The 24,792-nt window shown below is 52.7% G+C and overlaps 1 long non-coding RNA gene across 6 annotated transcripts in view; it reads right to left on the reverse strand.

Moving 5' to 3' along the window:
• The window catches only part of LOC106508180 (uncharacterized), a 90,007-nt gene that overhangs the window by 10,362 nt on the left and 54,853 nt on the right, over positions 1-24,792 (reverse strand). For 4 of the 6 annotated variants that reach the window (XR_014832553.1, XR_014832551.1, XR_014832550.1 and 1 more), the window contains 2 exons: positions 18,265-18,336; positions 14,841-15,683 (listed from right to left, as the gene is read on the reverse strand). This is a non-coding gene — a long non-coding RNA (uncharacterized LOC106508180). The remainder of the gene's footprint in view (positions 1-14,840; positions 15,684-18,264; positions 18,337-24,792) is intronic. The other 2 variants (XR_014832549.1, XR_014832552.1) reach the window with 2 other exon arrangements.

The raw sequence follows: 24,792 nt of genomic DNA on the forward strand, positions 1-24,792 counted from the left end.
AAAATTGCGCCTTTCCAGAATGGCCAGGAAATGAATACTCAGAGACTCCCAAATGTCTATATTCTGTCTTGACACCAAATGATCTTCCAGACACCCAAGGCTTGCTCTCAGACTTGTCTTCACTAGTGATACAGGAAGGGGTGAGTGAACCACAGACCCTAAACCCAGGAAGGACCTTTAGGACTATGGTAGTGGTTACAAGTCAGGGCTCTGAGGCCAGACTTGGGTTCAAACCACCACTCATCAGTTGTGTGACCTTGAACAAATTTTCTGAGCCTGTTTCCTCATCTACAGAATGGAAATAATCATCACAGAGTGACTGTAAGGCACAAATTTCCTAAATGCACACGTCCATCCATATAATAATGACGCAACACCACAGGGATGTGAACTGTCATGGTTCATCTTACTGTCATCACCCAGGACAAAGACAGTCTGAAATCCTCAATGTTAGTGAGGTTTGCAGACAAGGCCTCAGAGGTGGTGGGGAGAGACCCACACTAAAGACAATAATCACAGGGGCCCAGAGAGACGCCCCTGAGCCCCCAGCCTCTGGCCCACGCCCGCAGCTGGAATGGATGCATGTTTCTGTGTTCTGGTTACACAGAACTTGCTTGGGGCTCAGCATTGTGTTGCTGTGAGCCCCTCCACCTCGCAGACTCCAGGGACTGCCATCAGCCAGGCTCCTTGCCTTGTCCATTTCATCCTTCCTTGTAAAGGAAAACATGTGCGCTTGTCCTGCCCGAGTCTTCATCCCCCACCTCCCCGTACAAGGTCTCTGCAAACCTGACATTGTGTTCTTTCCCTTAGAGGGCAACCACTCTCCACCAGGATCCTCACATTCCTGCTGCAGGGGGGCTGCCAGCCGAGTGCTGCCTTGGGTCCCCTCCACAAATTCTGGGGGATGGAGAAAAGCCCCACAAATGGCACAGCGAATCCACAACTGCAGTGAAAGAGCCTGTGATTAAACCGAGATGTCAAAACCAATATGCAAAGAATGTGATTAAAAGACAAGCTTGGTTGGCACCAGAACATCACTCTTAACTGAGCCTCTGCCTCCGTTTTTACATGTGACAAGGAAATTAATGACAGCTTGATAAACCTTCAAGAAAAATTAATTACCCCTGCTGCCTGCCCCTCCCCTGTGTTGTTTAACCTGCACTCTCCTGCCCCCCCCCCCACCTACCCCCTAGTGGGCTCCCCCCCTGGGGGGGTTGCTGATTATACAAAGGGGGGGCAGGGGGACTGCAACATTCAAACAGCCTCAGCTGTTCACCTCTCCGCTGAAGCTCCTCTCCAGGCTCTGAGTGAGTTTGTTTTTTGGGCCCCTCTGCACAGATGCAGCCCAGGAAGAAAGAGGCAGTGTGCCGGGGGGGTGTTTATGGCAGAAAGAACAGAAGGAATTAGATGGGGTGGGAATCTACACAGCATTGAAATGGGGATGGTGCATTGCATTGTCTGCCATGTGGCTCCCTCGGGGACTAGATTTATTCCCACAGGATGAGGGACAGAGGGAGGGAGAAGGGATGAATGTGGGGGTTTCAGGAGAGGCAACGGAGCTAAGGGGGGCGGGCCTAGGCTGAGGCCACATGTGTACAGGGGGTGAGGGGGTGTGATGTCAGGGGATTTACAACTCACGACTCACTGGGATTCAGGGCATAGGCTCCCAGAAAAAAGATAATGGGAATACGAAGGGCGGTGTTGGGGGGGAATTCATCACCACCTCCTCCACCCCTCTCCACCCTCATGCCGAGATGCAGGGTGAGCTTTCTGCAGGAGGCGGACACCAGTCCTGTGCGTGAACTTGGGCTGTCATTGCCGGACAGACACCAAAAACCAGGAGTGAGAGAAACAATCACAGGGATGGGGTGTGGGGAGAAGGCATGAGTGGGCAACGCCGAAGGGCCACAGTGCAGCTATGAGCATCACTGTCATGGCAGTGACCAAAGGGAGACAAAGAGACAGAGATCAGGAGGTTCCCTGGTGGCAGGTCCCCTCCCAGGACAGTGGATCTGGGGAAGCAGAACCCACCTGGGCCAGCCCTGTGAAGCCACCTCAGGCTTGCTGGTTTCTGCCTTTAGCAGCCCCGGCCGCCCTGGGACCCAGGTCTCAGCCCCAGCACAGGGGACCCGCCTCTCCCTCTCTCTGTCTTCTGGGACTTGTCTGAGCTCCAATGTCACCATCCAAACTTCCAGCCCTGGTGCCCACCCCCTGCCCCACTGTGTGACCTCCTCAGTCAGGTCCAGCACACCTGACCCCACCCTGTGCCCTTGCGCAGCCTCAGATGGGCACCCCTGGGGATGTGGAGGGCCTGGGACACGGCCTGAGGCCCCTTTCCACGGTGGGAAATGATGCTTGAATCACTTCCATCATGCCTGACACCAGTGTGCCTAGGACGCAGAAGGGGGCAGGAACTGTGTCCCCTTGGCCAGAACCAGCTTCCATCAGGGCAGGAGAAGCAGAAGAGGAGGCGCCGAGCTGATCCGAGCAGCCAAAGTCTCCAAAACATCTCCCACCCACAGACGAGCGCCCTGCCCACAGAGATGCCTGGGCGCCTGGAACCAGCAGATAATAGATGCCCCTGAACTTGCAGAGTCCTGCCCGGATTTCAGTCTTAACAAGTAATTTGCAAGAAGTAATTTGCCAGCACCTGGCGCCAAAGAAAGAAGACACGTTATTAAGGTCTGAGAGGAGTGGGCAGGGCAGGAAATGTGTAGATCTGCTTGAAAAGAAAAGATTCAACTGTCTTCTCGGAGCAGAGAGGGTCAGGACCACCTGACTCCCTCCCAGGGGGCACTCTCAGCCAGCGGGCACCAGGGAGATGGTGATCAGAGCAGCAGAGGATATGTAGCAGTTGCTAAATTCCAGCAGTCCTGCTAGGGGTCAGCTAGAGAGGGCCACTGTCACCAGGACTCTAGCCCTCTGACAGCAGGTAGACCTGGGGTTATGCCAACACCATGGGAGACTATAAACAAGCAACTGCAGAGAGACAGGAGAGTTATGGGGCCACCCTCAGACAGTTTTGTAGGGGAGCAGTGTCTGAGGGAAGAAAAGAGTTTCCATTTCTTCCCTGGGCTCTCCCCTGCCGGCCTGGAGCAGCTAAGGGACTGAAGAGGAAGGCGTGGGGCCTCCCTTCGAGGTGGGGGGGCTATGAACAGGCTGTGACCCACAGCAGCAGGACACAGGCTTGACAGGGTTAGGGCCAGGCAAGCAGGAGGTACCCTGATGACTTGTTTTATGCCCCCAGCCCACCTCCAACTCCAATCGCATCTGTCAAAACATGTGGTCTGTTTTCAAGAGCCTCTTCTTTCAAGCTCAAGTACAAACCTAGAGCAAAACCACTAAAATGATACTGGTTGAGGAGCAGAGGTGAAGGTGACGTTCCTCCCATGACAACTGTCGGCAAGAGACCCAAGAGTTAAGTGAGGCTCCAACATTGCTGGCATTCCCTCGAGAGACCCAGCCCCGCGGAGCCACGGGAGACACATGGATACTATTTAAAAATCCTTAACGAGATGCAGGCTGCTTGTTAACTAGAGGAGCTATGGCAGGGGAATGCTGGACATAGCTGCTCCCAGAGAGCCTGCTGCCTCCTCTGCCTGTGGGCCCACCATTCGCCTCATCAGTCTCCGAAGTCATGGAGGAGGGAGCAGGGGGGGAGGCTCCCACCTGCTGCCTGATGAATTCCTAATGCTGGAGTGGGGATATGAAACGGAGATGTTAGAGGGCTGATGATAAATAATTCTTACCAGCTCATCAACCTCAGCATTGTCCACAGGCAGTGCCTTCGGCCGAGACCGCCTGGTCGGAAGAGGCTTACCTGATTGTTGGCCTGGCCTTGCTGCAGGGGGCACGACACCCTGCTTGCCCTGGACAGTCTTTCGAGGTCTCACTGACATAAGAAAATATGCATTCAGAGCAGAACTGAGGATGGAGGGAGCACGCCCATGGAAGGGGTGACACTCTGGACAAGCAAAGCAACGGCCTCCTGCTCAGGTGCTCTCGCTGGTCTGTCTCCTGCCTCCCTCACAAGACCCTTGAAGGCAGCAGTAGCAGGTGAAGAATGGATACCTTTCATCAACTGCCAAAGACCTGTTAAGAGCCTCTTTGAGAAGGCCAGTCCCCTCAGGATGTCCACTCTCTGTCCCCACCCTGTTCAGTTACTCCCAGGAATGAAGGCCTGGAAGGAGTCAACTGCAAATGGACTCACTCCAGAGAAAAAGCCATTTGCTGATGGGTCTGCCTGGACTTCCTACACCACAAGCTCAGCTGCAAATGTTATGTACTTATATGTGAGATGGAATTTGAGTGTGGAATAGATTCCATTCCATAATTCCCGGAGTTATCCTAAACGCATCTCCACAATCTCGCCAGAGAAAAGCTGATACTTGTGTGAAGGACTTATGTGAAGGCTTCCTCACTGAATCCAATTTAAGGCTAGCCCCAGGCCTGTTTCCTGCATTTCTAAAATCCAGAGACAGGCCAGGCCACTTCCATGAGAGCTCTGCCCAGAATTTCCCCACGGAGAGAGTGAAAAATACAAGGGCACTCAAGACGGCCCATTTCTCAGGTTTACAACAGGTGCTCGATGTCAGACAAACCACCACTTCTCAACAGAGCCTCAGGAAACGACGCTCCCTAAGGACTGGCTCAAGGCTGCTCCACTAAGCGGAGTGTCCCCTGGAAAGTGGGGAGGGGCACTTGGACACAGAGGAGGGTATACAGAGAATCAACAAATAATGTTTTATATTCTACCTCCCCAAAAAAAAAAAAAAAAAGAAAGAAAGAAAGAAGAGAAATAATTTGCCAGATTGAGCAGCTGCCAAGAATCCACCCTAACTGGCATTTTCCCTGGGCGGCTGTTCTCCTCGAAGGAACCAGACTGGGGCTGGGGGCTCCTCCTTGGCGTCACGGGCCCTCGCGGTCTGCGGGGAGTGACAGAGCGCAGGGCCGATGTAGTGCACGGGTCGGCTGCCCTGCAGGAGGCCGTCGCTTGGCGTGTCCCCTCCTGATTAAAGGGCAGCAGCAGTTGTTCCCCATCAGTGCTGACAAAAGAGGACGGCTTTGGTCCCAGGGAGCTCACGGGAGCGCCTCGGATGCCAAAGTCTGGCGCCTGCCACCTGGCGTTCTTCAAGTGACCCTTTCCAGAGAGACGGCCACTGTGAGGGAGAGGGTTTGTGTGGGGCCTCCCTCCGGCCCCGGGAGGGGTTGCTCTGCCCGTGTGGGGGCAGGAGGACAATGTCCGGAACCTGACCTTGCCCTGGCCTTGCATGGGACAGGGCTACAGGTGCCAGTGCCCACAGGCCTGGGAGTCAGTCTCCTGCAGAGGCTGCGGGAGGGGCCTTGGCCCACAGGACGAGCCTGTCCCCAGCCAGGCGAGGCCCCTGGAACTACAGGCCCAACAGGGCCCAACCTTCTGGCCACCAGGGCAACCCCAGGAAAACGGAGGTCTCTGTCCACACCAGGACTTGAGCTATGTCAGGACAGGGCCTGTCCCATCAAGTCCCTGTAACCTGAGTCGTCGTCCCCCGCCCCCGCCCCCGAGAGAGAGCCTGCCTTCGCCACCCAGGAATGGAGCAGGCACCCCCTCTGAACCGCATCAGCCTGGGTGGGCAGTCACCCCTGAAATTCACTGACCTGCTGAGGGGGGGTCTACGTTCTTGGGAGAAAAGCCCTCCGTTCACACCACCCAGGCCAGAGCCACACACACCCCGAGGCTCCAACATTCCAGAACGCTTCTCCCCTTGGGTCAGAGGTCACACTGTAGACCAATCCCAGCCAGCAGATGTGTCTAGCTTGTCCCTCCTGGTATGTTTTGAAAAATGGGAATCCAAGGTAAAAACACAAGATTTCACTAGAAAATCTGGTTCCTTGATTCTCCAAAGGTCTCAGGAAAGCAGGCCACCTGGGCCCAAACTCTCTCCTGGTGGCCTTTGGTGGCACAAAGTCCAGGCTGTCCCTTCAGACAGGTGCAGGCCCCGTGGTTTGCCAGAGTCCCCACCCCTCCCTATTCTTCCCAACTTGGAGACCCAGGATCTGCCACCCCAGCTCCTGGGCTGCATTGGCCACAGGCCACTTGCTGGCTGCGTGTCCTGGGCCACCTCCTTCCCTCCCTGAGTGTGTCCCCTTCTACAACGGAAACCCACCCCACAGGGCGGGGGAGATGGCCTGAGTCAATACCCTGAACCTGCTTGCAGGTGTCTGGCAGGTCCTGATCCCTCAGGATGTGCTGGATAGGGGCTGGCTGGCTCTAGCCCTCCTCACTCCTCTGTCACTTGCCAGGCCCCTCTGGACACTGGCTTTGAGACCCTGCTCCCGACAGAGAAACCGGATTTGGCCATTTCTCTCCAGCTTTCTCCACGCCCGCCTCCTTCTCCCCAACCCCCACCCCATGTTCCACACCAGAGGGCGAGTCCCACAGAGCCTGCAGTCCTGCCACGTGGAGTCCTGGGTTCCCACCATCCTGATCCCACGTCACTGCAGGCCCCTCCGACGGACGTGTTCGGATTTGCTCCCACATCTCGGACCTGGAGGTGAACCCCTCCTTCCGCCAGCGATTTCAGGACCGCCTGCCTGGAGAGCTGGTCAGACTTGCGAGCGTGTCCTTTCTTCTTACGCTCACGCTCCATCCGTGAGACACTTCAGGCTTCACCAGATGGAATGCTGATATATGCGTTAGGTACTTCGAAAGCCATCAACTGTAATCCCATGACTACTGGCTGTACTTTTAATGCTCTTTGCCCCCAAGCCCCCATCTTAATTGTGGGCCAGCTCAAAACACCCACACACGGAGCACGAGCCAATTGTGTGCCTCGCTGCCTCACCTGACAGTGGGGGTCCTGAACAGTGAACAGCTGACCTGCATGAATTAACGTGTGAGCCCCTGTACGTCCGGGAGCTTTTAAACTTACAAACAGGTAGCAGCTGGGTTGCCATGGTGACCTGTGGACCGACGCCAGGGCTCACCCTCCGCACTCATGGCCTCCTCTGATCAGCAGGGTCACGCGAGCTCTGCGAGAAGGCAGAGGCATGGCCTGGCATCTTAACGACGCCGGACTTGCTGGGTCTGAGTGGCGAGTGTGTGGGGATGAGAGAGGGCGTGTGTGTATGCGTGTGCATGCGTGTGTGTGAGGCTGCACGCACGTATGTCCAGGCCCCACATGTATGGGATGAAAACTGATCAGCCCCAAAGAGCTGCTGGACACAGATCTCTTTCATGTGCTACCAGAGACCAAAGCTGTGAGGGGTCGCTGGATGGACAACTTGTGTCTCTGCGTCAAGGCAGCTACTGACTCAGCGCTGAGGAAGCCGCTCTGTGGGGCCCATAGAGACCCACCCACCCCGTGGCTCTGTCTCACCCCAAACCCTTCCCCCCTTTCTCTTCCCCCTCTTCCCCCTCCTGCCTCTCCCCACCCCCAGCCCTCTCTCATTTTCCTTCACTGCTGCTTTCTTTGTCCTGCAAATGCCGCCCCCCCATCATGGATGGGGAGATGAGACCTAAGTCCTTGCCTCCTACCACATAAGACCCTTGACACCACTGTACCCACCTTTTTGTCTTGCAAATCCACCCCAACTCAGGGAAAATACTTACACACATACAAACAAGCATACATCATATGCACAGAAAGTAAACCCAGACCAGAAGCAAGTCCTCCACCCAATGTTTTGGTTTCCCCAGAAGCCAACCCAGAGGCAAGGCTTCAAGCCCAAGAAGTTTATCTGGGAGGTGATCACAAACACCAGTCAGGATGTGGGGCAGGGAGACCAGGAGGGTTGAAGGCCATGAGTGTCCTGTCTGTCTGGGAACCAGCCTGCAGGTTGCTTGCGAGCCCGCAGAGCCCGGCCCCTGAGTGCCTGAGGTTCTCGGGAAGGGGCACAGGCCCACCTCCAGCAAGTTACATACTTGGGCAAAAAGAGCCCCATCCTGCTGGGGAGCCCACAGCACAAACAGGCACCACAGCCAAGAGAACCAAGTGTGGCCCCAACTCCATCAGACCTGGGCCCCAGAGGCATTACTTTCCCAGCTCCTCCTGTCTCTGGAGCTCCCACAGAGCCCAGCCTGGCAGCAGGGACCCTCAGGGCGACGTAGGGGCTGCAGCAGGAAGCCAGGCAGGGGACTCAGGGACATTCAGAAAGAGCAGCCCACCCTGCTATGCCACTCTCCAGGGCTCTCCCCTCTGCTGCAGAACCACCCCCACCCCCAGCCTCCAGACATCCTCACAACAGGTGACACACATGCTCCAGTCCTCAGTGAGCCCCTACTGTGTGCCAGCGCTGGGCTCAGTACATCAGGAAACGGGCTTCTGCTCTGGGGGAGCCGATGCTCCAGGTGGGCCAACAGATAAGAAACTAGAGCCAGAAACCACACAGTAACATCTGACCTGATGGGCATGCAGAAGAGCAGAAAGTGGGGACACAGGCTCCAGGAAAGTGACAACGGGCTGAAGAGTCTGAGCCAAGGAGGGAAAGAGAGGGAGCAGCCCAGGGACTCGATGGGCCAGCCCTGGAGCCATCTCCTGTGACCCATTCTTGCCCACTTTCATTTTCCAGGCTTTACAGTCTCCTTCCCGAAATCAACAGAGCCCAGACCTGCTGGGCCCTGGCGTGACTTTCCTGTTCTATGACACTAAGACCCTGGGACAGAGTGTCTCAAACATTTAACACAACCGCAATGAGAAACATTTCACATGGTTTCTCCCCACACACAAACATACCTATTTATGTAAAAACAAAGCAGGAGTTTTCCCGAACACGGCTTCTCTTCACTGCACGCCCCACACTTTGATATTTCCTGATCTATTCTATTTTGGTCTATTGCAGATTTTAAGTGCCAGGCTCCACTCTCTAAATTGATTTCAAGACCCACTAATGCATCACAGCCTGCAATTTGATAAACTCATCCGGTTATGGGTGTGTCAGACCAGATACCATTTGTCCTACAGTGAGGGGAGGCCAGGTTCATCCACTTTCTCCTGCAGTCAGAGGGAGGCGAGGAAGTAGCTGTGCCCCCAGGCCTTGAGAGGTCACCGCTCCAAAGTTTGCCCAGGAGGCTGCAAGGCGGAGGCTGGGATTGGGGGCCTGCAGCTGCTCGGCCCCAGAGCCTTCCAATCCCACCAGGGAACAGCTCCCCGGGATGGCCATGGGGGACTGGCCTGGAGGAAGGCCTCCCAAGAACTCCAGACCCACCCTCAGAACCACTCTCAGGAGCTTGCAGACAACCCCTCGGCCTGGAGAAACAGGCAGAAAGCTGCTCTTATACCCTGAGCAAAAGCTGCTTTTACTGCTGCCACATGGTTGTATCCCAATCTGTACGGCACTGAGCTCTGTGGCTTCCCTCCCTAATGGCCACCTTCAGAGGGACAGGGCGGAGGGCCAACCCCCACCCAGAGAGGGGCTGAGCCTCTGAGGACCCCAACCATCTGGCCAAGACCCGCCCCCCAGCTCCTGTGGGACCACCAATCCCTCCCGTGTACCCAGCATTACAGCCTCCAACTACACGCTACCCACCTCAGGGCGTCCCCCCTCATCCCCTGCCCTGAGCAAGTCCTCTGCAGACCCGTCTGCTGGGGGCAGGCCTGTCCTCCTTTCACCCTCTGCATCCCCTCTTGACAGACACTGCCCCACAACCTGGGCCCTAGGACACGGCACTTCAGACCTCTGAGTCCTGTGCCACCCTCCTGCCTCCCAGAGAAATCTCCACATTATTCCCAGGAAGACAGCCTCATTCCCTTTGGAGGCCTAGGGGGTGGCAGAGCCAACCAGGGAACAGCACGAGCTCTGGAGTCGCCTCCCTGGTGCAAATTCAGCTCTGCCACTTCCTGCTATGTGACCTTGGGTAAGTTGCTTAACCTCCATTTCCTCACTGGAACAACATACTATGCAATAATCTGAAGTGCAAGAGCCAAAAACTCAGCTCCTCAGGCATCTTCACCCACAGCCAGGGTGTATTGGTGGAGGGTGTAGGGGAAATTTTCTTTTTTGGTCTTTTTTTTTTTTTTTTTTTTTTTTTTAAGGCCACATCCACAACATATGGAAGTTCCCAGGCTAGAGGCTGAATTGGAGCTGTAGCTGCCAGCCTACACCACAGCCACAGCAACAGCAGTTCTAAGCCTCATCTGTGACCTACACCATAGCTCATGGCAATGCTGGATCCTTAACCCACTGAGAGATGCCGGGATCAAACCTGTATCCTCATGGATACTAGTCAGATTCGTTTCCACTGAGCCACAACAGGAACTCCCAGGGGAAAATATTTTTTAAATGAAAGTATTTACTAACACTTTAAAGTTAGATTTTACCTAAAAATAGAATTTCCATCTTCTCTTTAAAAAAGAGAACATCTGGGGAGTTCCCTTTGTGGCTCAGTGGTTAATGAACCTGACTAGTATCAGGACATGGGTTTGATTCCCAGCCTTGTTCAGTGGGTTAAGAATCCTGTGTTGCTGTGGCGTAGGTTGGCAGCTGCAGCTCTGATTCAACCCCTAGCCTGGGAACTTCCATATGCCACAAGTGTGGCCCTAAAAAGACAAAAAAACAGAGAGAGAGCATTGGTCCACACTGGGCCCCATACCTGCCCAGTACTGGAGTTGATGGCAACCACTTCTTTTAGACAAAGCAGAGGCTCTCCAGTCCTCCGCAGTCCCCACCACTCCCTATTGCCTTACTCCCAGCCCACCTCACGCCACCTCACGCCATTATAAGCTTTGGGTTTGCCACCCTGACACAGCAGCAGTGGGATCACAGTAAATAACCTGGAGGTAGGAATAAAAAGGCCTGACACTTACAACATGCCCAGCACTGTTCTAAGGACTTTACAATCATCACTTAAGCTCACCTGAGGGGCAGGGATGAACACCAGCCCTACTGGACAGGTGAAGAAACTGAGGCCCAGAGAGATTAGGCGACTCGCCCAGAATCTCACACACATCAGGCACAGCTCCGAGATAGGACCTGGGAGCCCAACTCCACACTCACCGGACTGGGTTAGATGGAAGGCAGTGAGCAGGTCCCCTTGCTCCCAGCTTCCTCCCCGCCCCTGCCTTTAACCTTGACCTTCCCTCCTCCTTTACTTCCCTTCTAGACCTTCAGCCCAGCATCTGCCTTCCTGGGCATCTCCTGTCCTCAGGTGCAGAGCCTGCTGGCACCCTGAACCCCTAATCTTCCTGCCTGCCCTCTGCCCAAGAGCAGGAACCAGGTATATAAGGACCCCGAGCGCAGGTGCCCCCTTCTTTCTGTCGTATTTTGGAACTGTCATCACACACCACCTTGAGCACTGCCCCCTCTCTCCAGCCTGCCCACTGATTCCAGGTTCCCACTTGGCCGTAAAGAAGAACCTTGTGGTCATCAGTGTGTCATCAGTCAGGCCCCCTTTTCTTCTGACTTACATTATCTAACTTCCAACACTTACTGAACAAATATTAACAAGCACCCCCTGTGTGCCAGGCACTATGCTGGGCACTGGGGACACAGCTGGAAATAGGCACAGACCCCGCTTTTGTGGAACCCACAACCCAGTGGGCAGACTGGTAGTAAAGCAATAACACAATAAACAAAAAAGTTTTCCTGGAGTTCCTGTCATGGCTCAGTGGGTTACAAACCCAACTAGTATCCATAAGGATGCAAGTTCGATCCCTGGCCTCGCTCAGTGGGTTGGAGATCCATTATTGCATGAGCTGTGATGTAGGTCACAGATGAGGCTTGGATCCCACGTTTCTGTGGCTGTAGTGTAGGCCAACAGCTGAAGCTCTGATTTGACCCCTAGCCTGGGAACTTCCATATTCAAGTGTGGCCCTAAAAAGCAGGAAAAAAAGTCAGTTTTCCTGACTATGGCACATGCTGTGAAGGAACCACAAGAGGCTCAGATGACTAAGAGTAGCAAGTGGAGGTGAAGGCTTTGAGGAAGATCTCCAAGAATACCTGAGACCTGAAGGTTGAGAAGGAGCGCTTTGTGAAAAGACAGAGAAGAGAATTTCTGGCCTTGAGAATAGCATGTGCAAAGGCCCTGGGGCAGGACAAAGATGGGGCAGGGCAGAAAGGAGGCCTGTAAGGCTGAGGCTGAACGAGGAGAGAGGTGTGTGGCAAAGAGGAAGAGGCAAAGCCTTCCACGGTGATGGAGACCAGGGGTCCGCCCAGACTTGATTTCTCTCCTCAGTTAGACCCTCTGACTGCTGTGTGGTGTGGACTGCAGGGGCAGAGGTAGCAGACCTGGACCAATGAGGAGGCTACTGCCGCCATCGCTGTGTAGATGGTGGGGTCTGGACCTTCAGCTTTGAGCAGCTCTACGTTCCTCCTTACAGCCTAAGCAGTGACTTAAAGGAAACCCTTCCTTTTGGAGGTCTGCCCTTCAACCCCGGTAGTCTTTACTTTGAGGCTACAGGACCCCAAGCTCCCTGCCCCGCCAGCCCCTCACTCATCACTACGCAAGCTTCACACCAGACTGTAGGTCCTTCTGGGGCTTGAACTGTCTTCCCCAAAAGATAAGCTGAAGTCCCAAACCCCCGCACTTATAAATGGGGCCTTATTTGAAAACAGGATCTGTGCGGACGCAATCAAGTTAGGAGGAAGTGGTCCTGAACACCACCATGGCTGGTGTCCTTGTAAGAAGAGGGAAATCTGGACACAGTCACAGAGCGCAGCACCACAGGAGGAGGAGGAGGGAGAGACGAGGAACGCCGACTTCCGGCGTCCACCAGAAGCGAAGAAAGGCGCGGGGCGGTTGCTGCCTCAGGGCCTGCAGCAGTAACCCACCCTTCCAACACCCTGATTTTGGACTTCTGATCTCCTGAACTGAGAGAGGATAAGTTTCTGTTGTTTGGAGCCAGGCCATGTGTGATCCTTTGTTGACAGCCCCAAGGAAACAGACAGCCCCTCCCACTGGTCCCCTCACATCCTGCCTCCTCTTTAAATTCTCCTCTGTTCCCCAGTCAGGGTGGCCAGCATGCCCGCTGCACAGCCCCCACTCCGTTTGGCCCGGTGGTGTCTGTGCTCGTCATATATCCCGGAATGCAGGACACTGCAAGGCCACCGTCTTGATCTCCCTCAACAGGTGGCTCAGTCACAGCCTGCAGGTCAGGGTTCATTCACAGACTGGTTTTTTAATACAACTGTTTTACTCTTTTAAAATGGAGGAACCTACGATTTAAAAAAATTAGGATGTTTTCTATTAAGATAAGGGTTTCTCAGGGTTTTCCCCAGAAAGACATGCCTTCTACAATGAGCTGCACTGAGTCACAGCTGCCCCTGGCTGGATGGGCGCCCACTCCCCCACGGCCACAGACCCCACCCAGCCTGAGTCCCCCAGACTCGGGGACCACACACATTTCTGGAGGAAGAGAGTCCAAGAGAAGAAAGAGCACATGCAAAGGCCCTGTGGTGGACAGATCAGCATGGCTGGAGTAGAGTGACATAGAGCAAGGGAGGGGACGAGGAAGAGGGTCACCCAGGGCCCAGGTCAGCACGGTGAGGAGTGTGGGTTTTCTTCTGAGTGAGAGAAGACCCTGGAAGATTCTAAGCGGGGGGTGACACCATCCGATTCACATTCACAAAGGACACGCCCACGCCTCCCTAAAACAGCTGCACCCATCTGTATTCTCGCCTAGTCTCAATTTGGCTTTAAGTCAGTTTCTTTCCTCAGATACCTTTTTAAGGGAAATTTGATGTTCCACTATTGCGAATGAAAAATTAATGTCACTTGCCATAAACAGAGAGAATCCATAAAACAAATACAATGAAAACAAAGCAGTGCCCAGAGAGGCACTAAAGTCATGCCAGGACCGAACTGACTTCCTCTGTGAACACCCCAGAGACCGAGGGAGACTTGGTGAGTGGGCACGTTTTGCACCTTAGTGTTAAAGCTGGTTCAGGAACCACCCAAACCATCTCGCCTGTCCTCTGTGGGCATCTGCAGCTCTCTGGGGAAAGAGCATTTTGAATTATATTCACACTTCAGCATTTCAGGTCCTCAAGGAGCAAAATCACATTTTGGGGAATTCCTGTTGTGGCTTAGCAGAAACAAATCTGACTGGCATCCATGAGGATGCAGGTTCGACCCCTGGCCTCGCTAAGTGCATTAAGGATCCAGTGCTGCTGTGAGCTGTGGTGTAGGTCAAAGAGGCAGCTCGGATCTGGTGTTGCTGTGGCTGTGGTGTAGGCCAGTGGCTACAGCTCTAATTCAGCCTCTAGCCTGGGACCCTCCATATCCCATGGGTGCTGCCCTAAGACGACAAAAAAATTAAATTTAAATTAAAAAAAAATCATAAGGTTTTTATCCTTTCCTCCCCAGAACCTGGCAGGAAATGCTCCATAAATATTCACTGCTACGTTTTTGCTGCACAAGCCACAGACAACAAACACTGTGTGTGGGTTTGATTTTGTTTGGGATTTTTTGGTTTTGTTCTTTGTTTTCTGCAAAATTGTTCAAGAGATAACTGTGAGCTAAAAGACAAAGAGAACAGTTTTGCATTGTTTCCATTTTCCCCCTGACAATCCTCATGGGTAAAACTGCTGCTGCACCAGCCTCATCTCATCTCCGAGGTCCACCCCTGCTCCTCCAGTCTATCAACAACACTGCAGCCAGAGGGATCTTTGCAAAGTGTGAAGATTGCGGCCCCACCCTGTACAAACACCTGTGATCTCTGTTATGCTCAGAATAGCAGCCCTCCCCCCCGTCACAGCAAACAAGGCTGTTCCCTGCCACCCTATCTGACCTGTCCCATCTCTCTGCTCCAGCCACAGGGACCTTCTCTCTGCTCTCTGAACTTGCCAAACTTCCCCCTCAGGGTATTTGCTCTGGCTGGTCCCCCTGCCAGGGAACATTCTTCCCAGACTTTCATGTAACTCACCCTTCAGAACTCACATGTCACCTCCCCAGAGAGGCCTCCTTCATCACGCTGTTTCAGTGGCTCCCACCCGTTCTGACAATCCCCTGACGCATGCATTTCCTTCAGGGTGCTGCAAGTATGTTCATTTGCAAGTTTGCATCTTCACTCTCTCACCCTCCACTAACATGTAAAGATGGGGACACCTGTGTCCTGTCCCCTGACGAATCCCAGAGCTGGCACAATGCCTGGCATGCTTCAAGCACTCAAGCGACGTTTGCTTCCTGAATTCTCACCTTGGAGGCTGGAGCCAGTGCGGTCTGTCAGGTTCTAAGCCAGATGGAGCTTTCGAAGGGAATCCTTGGGCAAAGGGCAAACAAAACCTGAGGAATGGTGACTTGGGGAGTTCAGGAAGCAGTGATAACTCCTAACCAAAGAATCAGTCTGATGGGGTCTTAAGTGGTCCTGCAGGCCCTTCCCATCACCTTCCAGAGACCCCATGTTGAAACAGTCCAGATGCTGCGAATATGTCCTTATCAGCTGTGTCTTCCAGGAGATTCCAGAACCATCTCCACCACGCATTCTGCAGACAGACACTGCATCCACCCGACCAAGGTCGACTAGTGGTGACTCTGTACCACGTAGTGCTGGTGCCACTGGGCTCCAGGGAACTAAACGAGGTCCCCAGTTCCCTGGGCCTTTGCATTCCGCTGGGTAAGCCTGTCGCTTGATGAAGTATGTAAAGGAACGCCATCATCTCTGAAGCAGTAGATCAAAGCAGAGCAATGTGTTCAAAGTGTCACTGGTGGCTTGAGTTCGTCCAAGCAATTGGAGAAGGATCTTGAGGACAGAGCTTGGTGCTGAAATCTGATGATGGGGAGAAAAATTCAGGCTGAGGTAGGTGTGAGGGTAACATAACTGCAAAGCAGAGTAGAACCAGCAGGACCCAGCATGAGAGGCCACAACACCCACTGTCAGGAACTTGAGTTTTGTCCAAAGTATAATGGGAGGATTTTTAGCTTGGGAAATTTGAAACATCCCTTTGACCACAGCGCTGAGAATTCACCACACAGAGCCCAGAGAGGAATCAGAGGACGGGCAAAGAGACTGGTGGAGTCCACCGAGCAGGTGGCCTGGACGGGGTGACCACAGTGGGGATGGGAGACAGAGAAAGCTGATCTTTGGGGCTTCCTAGCGTCCAATTTGGCATCCTTTTGGCTGCACCTCTTCCTTCTCCTGTTCTGTACCTAATGCCCTTCTAGACAACCCATCATCAGCCTGAAGACCTTTACAAAGCCCCATCTCTTCCCAAATCAAACCCCACGCAAGTTGTCATCAGCCCTTCCGTCATGCAGCAGCTCACAGCTGAGCTCTGAAGGGTTCTGAAATTGCAGCTGCATTTAAATGCCTCACACTTTCCCAGGCTTTGTTAATCACTGTTTTTCGCCCAAACATGAAATGGGGTTATCAAGGGTGTTCACTTGAAATTGCCTGTGTGAGACAAATGTCAGAACATTTCTGGAGCTGCTCTCTATAGAGAAAGCTTTCCAAAAGGCCCAACTCAGGAACTGGCATTAAGTGGGTGTATCCATTTTCTCTTGCCGTGTAACAAATTACCACACACTTAGCAGCTTAAAACAACTCACGTTTCATCTCATAGTTTCTGTGAGTCAGGATTATGGGCATGGCTTAGCTGGGCCCTCTTTTCCAGCATCTCTTGCAGGCTGTTTTCAAGGTGTCTAAGCTGGGGCTGGAGTCTTATCTGAAGGCTCTGCTCTCAAGTTCATAAGGTTGTTGTTGGAAATCAATTCCTTGCAGACCTTAGACTTCGGGTCTTAGTGCCAAGCTGGCTGTTGGCCAGAGGCCACCCTCAGTTCCCTGACACCCAGTTCTCCCTAACATGACGACTTGCTTCATGAAAGCAAGAGAAAGTGTCTGCTAGGGAGACAAAGTCATAATCACATGTAACAAAGCTGTGGACATGACACCCCATTACATGTACCATGTTTTATTGCTGAGAATCAAGTCAGAGGTCCCATCCACACCTGGGGGCTTGGGGGGCGGTATTCATACGTGACGTGAATACCAGGAGATGGGGGTCACTGGGGATCATCTTAGAGTTTGTCCCCCAAAATCCCCTGAAGTAGGCACCTCCTGAGATGACCCCAAAGAACCTTATCTCCTGGTGCACCATCTTGTGTAATTCCTTCCCCTTTGGTCACCTGCTTCTCATCGATAGAACACCTCAAAATTGATGGAGTGTTGATTCATGATTATGTTATAAAAATTTACACTTCCATCTTTTCGTTGTTTTTTTTTTTTTTGGCCACCCCTTGGCATATGCAGTTCCCAGGCCAGGGATCAGATCCAAGTCGTAGCTGCTGCAACACTGGATCCTGCATCCTGGTGCTGCAGTCTGCTTCCACCTTGCTAGAAGACTATCTCCTTTGCTAAACTTGACAAAGTTATGGAGTTCCCACGTGGCTCAGAGGTTAACGAATCTGACTAGGAACCATGAGGTTGCAGGTTTAATCCCTGGCCTTGCTCAGTGGGTTAAGGATCCGGCGTTGCCGTGAGCTATGGTGTAGGTCACAGATGCGGCTCGGATCCCACATTGCTGTGGCTCTGGCGTAGGCTGGCAGCTACAGCTCTGATTCGACCCTTAGCCTGGGAACCTCCATATGCCATGGGAACAGCCTAAGAAAATGCCAAAAAGACAAAAAAAAAAAGAACATGCTGGGGGGACCCCTATGACAAGGTACTGAAATTGCCCCTGAGCCAATAGCCAGCTAGGGACTGAGGCTCTCAGCAGGACCACCCCCCAAAACCAAATCCTGTCAAGCACCATGTGAGTGAGCTTGGCAACAGGTCATTCCCCAGTCAAGCCTTCAGATGAGACCCCAGTTTTCACTGACACCTTGATTGCAGCCTGTGAGATCCCTAAGCAGAGCACCCAGAAAAGTGGTGCCCATTCCTGACCCAGAGAAACCAGGAAATAATGAGTGTTGTTTAAGCCACTAAGTTCGCCAGTTTGTGACTCAGCAATGTATAATTAATAGAGTGGGTACATAGTAAGTCATCACCGAATAACTGAATGAATGAAATAATAGCTGGAAAGCATGTGTGAATTTGGGGAGGTGTGACCAGGAGAGCCCTTGGGCCAATTTCCCTCCTTGTCACAGAGCCACTGAAGAAGGCTCATCATCTGACACCAACTCAATACCTGCACACCTGCCCTGGCCCAAGCAGGCACCAGGCACTGTGCACAGTGAATCCAATAAAACACCTTATCCCGGCCCCTCTGGAGTTTACGTGCCAGAGCTGGAATCCTCCAGAACCACCTCTTCACACACACACAGCTCACCTGGGCAGAGTGGGCAGGGAGCTGGGCAGGGTCTGACCCTCCCCCTGACCTGGGAGCGGCTTTGGTAAAGCGCTTGGAGCTCACCTGAGGCTGATGGCTCCAGCCTCCAAACACGCCCAGGGGCCTCCTTGGATGCTTGGCAATCAGACCAGGTACCTGTAAGGTCATTGAAAAATCCACATCACCAAAGAGCGTATGGATGCGGAGGGCTCTTTCTTCCCTCACCAGTGACCATTAACCTTTCAAAAGATGCTTCACGAGCCATTTGCTGAGCCGCGTTCTTGGTGCAGTGCCAGGGGGAATGACGCTCAGAAGTGGGGAGAATGTGAGAAATGCCACAAATGAGAGGCCTGGGCAGTGCAGGGCCCTGGGCCACCTGCCACACGAGGGCCTGGCGTGGATGTGTCAGCAGGCCAAGTCTTATACAAAAAATAACTTCTACTGCGACAACAGTGGCAGGAATAGATGAGATCTTGTCTCTCCTCTGATCTAAACCCTCTGCTGCTCCCACTGACTCAGAGTAAAAGCCAAGTCCTTACAGTGGCCTCGGGCCTTCCTGAGTCAGCCTCTTCTCACAGCTCCTATTCCCTGCCCCTTGGCCCTTCGCTGTCTATCTGGTTCTACGGACCAGATGAGCCTGGAGGTCCAGCTACACCTCAGGGCCTTTGCACCACCACTCCCTTTGCTGGGAAAGCTCCTCCCCACGACAGTCTCAGGCTACTCCCTCTCTGTGGCTTTCTTAGGGGACCCTTCCCTCCACTTTGAAAGTAACCCCCAACCACATCCCTCCCCAATCACACTCCATGGTTTCTTCCTCTTAACACACTCATCAGTCTCTGACGTTCCCTGGTGCACTATGTCCTGGTTACTCTCTCAACCCCCACAAGGACATCAGCTCCATCCAGAGGGGGACCTTGCTGGGCTTGTCCACTGCCAAACCCCTGCTTCAGGGACCAACACCCAGGAGGTGCTCAACACATGTGTGTGCAATGAATGGTGAGGAAACCAACTGAGCATACACCTTGGGAACTTACAAAGCATTACTGGAAATTTTCATTTCATAAAGCACTTACAAGTACCTTTTGCTGCTATCTCGGGAGGGTTAGATGTGGCTTGACATGAAGAGTTAAGAAGACAGGAGGGCGGCCCAACTCACCCCGGCTTTTCTACAGACCTCAATAGAAATGTTACATCTGCCGGTTCATCGAAACACTCAGTAAAGATGGGATATATATAACTAGCTTTTTCTTGTTTCCCCTTTAGCACACAACATGATTTAACTTGTTTCACTACCTAAAACCCCTCCTCCATCTTAGATGGACCATGTGGTAGCATCCAAACATTTTGGCCATCCTGAACCCAGGAACCCCTTCTGCTCCTGCTACCTGCCCGGGTGACACCATACCTAGGCCTCGTGCTGCTGCAGCCTGTGGGGTGAGATGTGTGTTGAAGTGACCACGGAGGTTCCCAGCTTTGACGTACTTTATTCAGTGGGTCCCTGATAGGGTTGGGGTGGGGGGGATTCTGGCTGGGGACCAGCTCCCAGAGTGGATGTGGGGGCCTGGCCCTGCTCCCACCGATGGACAAAGGCCCGTCAGTTCTCCTTGGGGGATGTGATTCACCCTGGTGCCCACCTGTCTGCCCATCTCCTCCTACAGCCCAGACCCCAAAGACGGCCTGGCTCCTGTCCCTGAGGTCTGGTGCTCTGCTCCCAATTCCTTCTGGTCAGTTCCTCTAGTCCTGGCCTCAGAAGATGATGTGAATTCCATCACCTGCAACCTCAGAATCCAAGTGCCACCACCACTGCCTTTTACCAGGTTTCTGCGTCTTCAGTCCCCCAGGGCCTTTCTGGTGCATTACAGATGAGGGAGCATCTCCAAGGAGCCTGGGGAACCTGAAGTCCTGAGAAGCATCAAGGGCTTCAGGAGGGAGCCCCCCCCACCCCCAGGGAGGCCACCACAGAGACCACGGAGACCTTGGAACAGGCTGGCAGGGACACTACTCAGGCCTCAGTGTGTTGATTTAGGTCCATGGCTTATGGTCCCTCCCTAGAATCCCCCACCAGACCAGCCCCCGGCCCTCCTGCTCACAGCCTATCTTGACCTGGGGCTGGCCAGACTGTCGTCACCGCCCCCACATGCAGCAGGAGGATGTGGGGAGGTGAGAGGGTGATGATTAGCACGTGGACATGGGTGTGAACAGGTCAGGAACCTGAAGTCCTCTGAGGCTAAAACGCTCTGGGAACAGAGGACCCTTCTAATATTTAACTAGACATTTATCAGATGTATTTCTGGGGTCCTCATTTTCAGAGGGGACTGAATCCCATCACTTGTAGGTGTCGCTTCACACATCAGTCGCCTGAAACAATCAGACGCGCTCCGCTCCCCTCCCCTTCCAGCCTCAGTCACCTGACCAGATGTCCCCTAGGGCCAGGTGGTGTGACACAACGCAGAGCGTGCTGGGGTTTGGGTGGACTTTCGTTTCCTCATCCATGAAGTGGGTATCTACCTACCACTTCATTTAACAGATGAAATGGAAAAGCCCTCCTCGTTCCTTCTGAATGAGCCATGAAAGAGGCTCTGGGACCAGCCTCCAGGGTGAAGGGGTTGGCAGGGCCTGGTGCCCAGAGGGGCTGATGAGGCGTCAGGAAATGGGGCACGAGCATGACAGGGCGCTCGGGGAGACCTCTCGCAGTGCGCGGTGGATGAGCCATGTCCACAGGCACCCCGACCTCGAGGGGCTGGGAGGAGGGGATCCAAGGTGCCTCCAGGTGCCTGCTGACCCCTGCTCACCGGGGCAGCCCCACTTGGGTTGACCAAGGACCAGAGCTGAACTCCTCGGCCTCCCATCAGGGCAGGTTTGGATTCTGGTCCAGAGAAGCCCCCGGTGACACTCTGAGTCACTGACACAATTCTTCTCCAAGTGACAGGGGAGCTCCTCATCAGACGGGGCTGCTGGGGTACAAATGACTCTCAGTTGGGCGAGAACTTGTTTCCTCATTGGCTCCAAGGTGGGTTCCTACCCAACACTGAGAAGGTGGAACCCAGGACCAGCCGGTCCCAGCAGGGAATTCTCTGCAAATCAAAAGAACAACAGAGCACATCCAATTGGATGTGCACACTTTTCAACATATACTACCCTGTGCCTATGAGGATGCAGTGACATGGCACAGAACGCTCACCAGTGGGGACCCTTGAGTGGGAAACACCACCTCTCAACACAGGATCTGAGAAACAATGCCAGGGGCTCTGCTCTCAGGTGACAGAGACACCCCTGTGGTTGCAGAGCAGCTCCATGTCCAGCTGTGGCCTTTCCCAGAGTCACCTCTACAGGTTTCAGGTCTGACCTCAGCCCTGACTCTCCTTGAGCCGTCAAGAATCCTGTCCCCGGAGTTCCCATTGTGGCACAGTGGTTAACGAATCCTACTAGGAACCATGAGGTTGCGGGTTCAATGCCTGGTCTTGCTCAGTGGGTTAAGGATCCGGCGTTGCCATAAGCTGTGGTATAGGTTGCAGTCGCGACTCAGATCCTGTGTTGCTGTGGCTGTGGTGTAGGCCGACGGCTCCAGCTCCAATTAGACCCCTAGCCAGGGAACCTCCATATGCCGTGGGAGCAGCCCTAGAAAAAAGGCAAAAAGACAAAAAAAGAGTCCTGTCCCCTACTTATCAAAAAGGGTTCCTAATTATTGCATAATACTAATTAAAAGTAATGAATGCCTTAGAAATGTTCTTTTAAAATAAGTTTCTTAAAACTACAGAGACAACTTGATCGTCCCATTATCCACAAAAGATGACGGACAATGAGGTATTTGGAGTTCCTACTGTGGCTCAGTGGAAACCAATCTGACTGGCATCCATGAGGATGCAGGTTTGTTCACTAGCCTTACTCAGTGGGTTAGGGATCTGGGGGTGCCATGAGCTGTGGTTTAACTCAGACATGGCTTGGATCTGTCATTGCTGTGGCTATGGGGTAGGCCAGCAAGTGGCTAGAGCTCCAATTCAACCCCTAGCCTGGGAACCTCCATATGCTGCAGGTATGAGTTAAAGATCTGGTGTTTTCACTGCAGTGGCTCGGGTTGCTGCTGTGGTATGGGTTCGATACCTGCCTGTGAACTTCCACATGCCTGGAGTACAGCCAAAAAAAAAGCCAAAAAAGCACCCCCCTCCAAAAAAATAAATAAACAAAAACAAACAACAAAACAAAACAAAAAACCATGGTTTTGGAATCAGACTGCCATGGGTTCAAATACCAGGTCTTACATTTGCTGCGTGACTTCAGGCAAATTATTTAACTCAGCTGGACTTTTATTTCCTCGTCCATGAAGTAGGTATGGTACCTGCCACACGGGTGGACGTAACAGTAAAGAAAAGAGCACCCATCAAACCCTCATGCCACACCTGGCACATTAGTCCCCTTCCTTCATGCTCAGCTGGGAAGCCAAACACACGTTCACTGTGGCTTAGGTGGTCGTTAATTTGGGGGTGCTGTCGGAAGCTTCTGAGGGCTTCACTGTTCATTAAAAGCAAATCATCTTAGATAATCTCTTTTTCCTCTTTCTCCATTCCTATTGCTGGTGATTTAGAGATGGCACAGAGGGGGGTGTCAAGCAGAGGTGCTGAGTACTTTGTGTCACAGGTCCCTGACCCTGAAATGGATGTATATCTTAACTGTCTCAGAAAAATGTGTGACCAGATTGTGTCCGTGGCAGACACCATTCACTGAGCACCTACTGTGTGCTACAGGAGCACACATTAGCTCATTTAATCTTCACAACCACACATGGAAGTCAATATTATTATCAGACCTATTTTAGAGATGAAGAAACTGCAGCAGAACTTCAACAAATTAGCCAAGATCACAAAGCTGTAACTGGCAGAGCTGGAACCCAAACCCATAAGCTCTGACTCCAGAGCTGTGAATGTCACCTCTGGTTTCCATGAAAGATGGCTCAATAGCCACACTTCTGCAGGCATGACCTAGCCCCTGAGGTGGTCTTCATTCCAGCACACCCTTACAGAAATCTCAAAGACCCTAAAGTATTCTTCCCAGAAATAGGCAGGAGAGTGTGCCATGGCACCATGGTGGGATGCTCAAGGAAGGGACACTTGCAAGGTGTCTGGTCATTGCTCCTCTAATACCCCATTCCCTGAAACCTGTGCTGCAGAGGGCAGGCTTGAAGCCAGGAGTGGAAGATGAGGACTGAGTCCTCCAGACCAGAGAGGGCACCACCGACACATGCCCCATGAGCGAGACGAGAGGCAGACAGGGATGAGTGTTGGATAGTCATAGATTTGTTCATAAGCATCTGTCACTCCGTTCTCTGGTTCCTGATGCCTCTTTGGCAAAGACCTCTCTTTCCCACTTTCAGTCTCTGGGGTCTCGATGGACATGGCCCAGTCCTGGTCCTACAGTGTCTGCTTCTCCCTAAACACTGCAATTGGTCCAAGGAGGAGCACATGAGAATAACTGCTCAAATGTAACTCAATCAAAAGATTGCTCTGGTATGAATGGAAAAGGTTGGCTCCCTTTCCACTGGGGTGGTTCAGCTGGGAAAAGGTAAGCCTTGACTTGTGCCTTCAGATGAAGCCAGTACCAAAGAACATTAGACAAGAGACAGAGAAACTGAGTCCTGATGACATTTTGTGAGCACCTGGATACAGCCATACCTGAGGGTCAGGTGGCCTTGGAACACTTCAGTTACATGAGCCCTTGTATTGTTCCTTGTTTTTTGTTTATTTAAGCTCATCTGAATTGCAATTCATCTTCATTTAACAACCAGAATCCTACTAACTAAAACAAAGATGAAAAAAATTATGGATCAGTCTAATCTGGTGTAACCAGGCTCATTCATACCATCTCTATACAAGTGTGAGGTCTTAATCATAGAAGTCATCCAGTGAGCATTCTTCTAAAGCTCTACAATTCCATAGGGGTGGAGTAGAAGTAAAAGGAATAAAATTATTTTTAAATTCTTGTGTTATTGAAAGTTGGCTAGGCACACTGCATATGAAAACTCTTGCTCGAACTGCATATAATTGGATTGGCTTATGAAAGAAATCCTTCTGGAGGTTATTCTAGGTGCTACTCTTCCCACAAAAGTAAAATTAATGGCCTCTGACGAATATTGTGAGCTTCAATTATCATGAAAGGAAAAAGACTCTCACAGTGAGAGCACTAGCTCCTCTGAACCCCAAGCATGCATCCAAAGACCCCGCTTACTAAAAGGTATTGGATTACTTCCCCCGACTCAGAACTGCAGTTTCAAAGAAGGGATGCTGGTAGGAGCTGGCGCCAGAGGGGTGCTGTGTCTTCTGGCAGCAGGAGGGTGGGGTAGGAGGGGTGTCCTCTCCTGAACGGCCAGATGAGCAACAAGCTGTCAAGGCTCTTGGCTGGGAGCCACAGAGACCCACATGGGTGATGTGAGCAGAGCGGCCTTTCCTGCAGGATCTCAAGCCCCAGAGACTGGAAGAGACAGGGGAGACCAGGCAGGAGCCACAGGAATCCACGGGGCCAAGAACGAGCGTCTCACACCAGAAGGGGCTGCCCAGGACGCTGCCCCCGGAGAAGGGACCTCCTGCCATTCCTTCTTCTTCCTTTCACTTGCTCAAAACA

Source organism: Sus scrofa, chromosome 17 (assembly GCF_054392235.1).
Source record: "Sus scrofa isolate SSC_HxYL_T2T_F1_AM1 chromosome 17, Sscrofa_HxYL_maternal_Yorkshire_Landrace_v2.0, whole genome shotgun sequence".
In the NCBI taxonomy this organism is placed as follows: Eukaryota; Metazoa; Chordata; class Mammalia; order Artiodactyla; family Suidae; genus Sus; species Sus scrofa.